Source organism: Cystoisospora suis (assembly GCF_002600585.1).
Source record: "Cystoisospora suis strain Wien I chromosome Unknown contig_5801, whole genome shotgun sequence".
In the NCBI taxonomy this organism is placed as follows: Eukaryota; Apicomplexa; class Conoidasida; order Eucoccidiorida; family Sarcocystidae; genus Cystoisospora; species Cystoisospora suis.
In genome coordinates, this window is record NW_027158591.1 from 9,786 (window position 1) to 10,106 (window position 321).

Below are 321 nucleotides of genomic sequence, written 5' to 3' on the forward strand. Positions count from 1 at the left end.
AAGTATGAGTGTGTGTCTATGTATGTCCACCCGAGCCCTTAGAGATCGCCTGATGTCAGGCACAATGAAAACGTCTCCTGGCTCCTGCGATTGTCTCGTCTCTTCTTTGGATGAGGTTCTCTCATGACAGTTCTGCTTGTTCAGGACAGAAAAGATAGCTAGCTACCCTTCAGCAGCCTTGATAGACGCGACCATACTCCTTTAGGTACCCATCGTGCTTGTCGATATGACTATTCTGCATCTGGAGCTTTCTTGTCCAAGCCATACGTACTCATTGGTCGCCGCTACATAGTGTTTGCATACATACATCGTCATACATAC

At 47.0% G+C, this 321-nt stretch overlaps 1 protein-coding gene across 1 annotated transcript in view; it reads right to left on the reverse strand.

The window, feature by feature from the left end:
* Positions 1-321, reverse strand: part of CSUI_009597 (uncharacterized protein) — a gene marked incomplete at its 5' end in the record, with an annotated part of 7,431 nt that overhangs the window by 1,954 nt on the left and 5,156 nt on the right. The gene's annotated exons all lie outside the window — the stretch shown is intronic.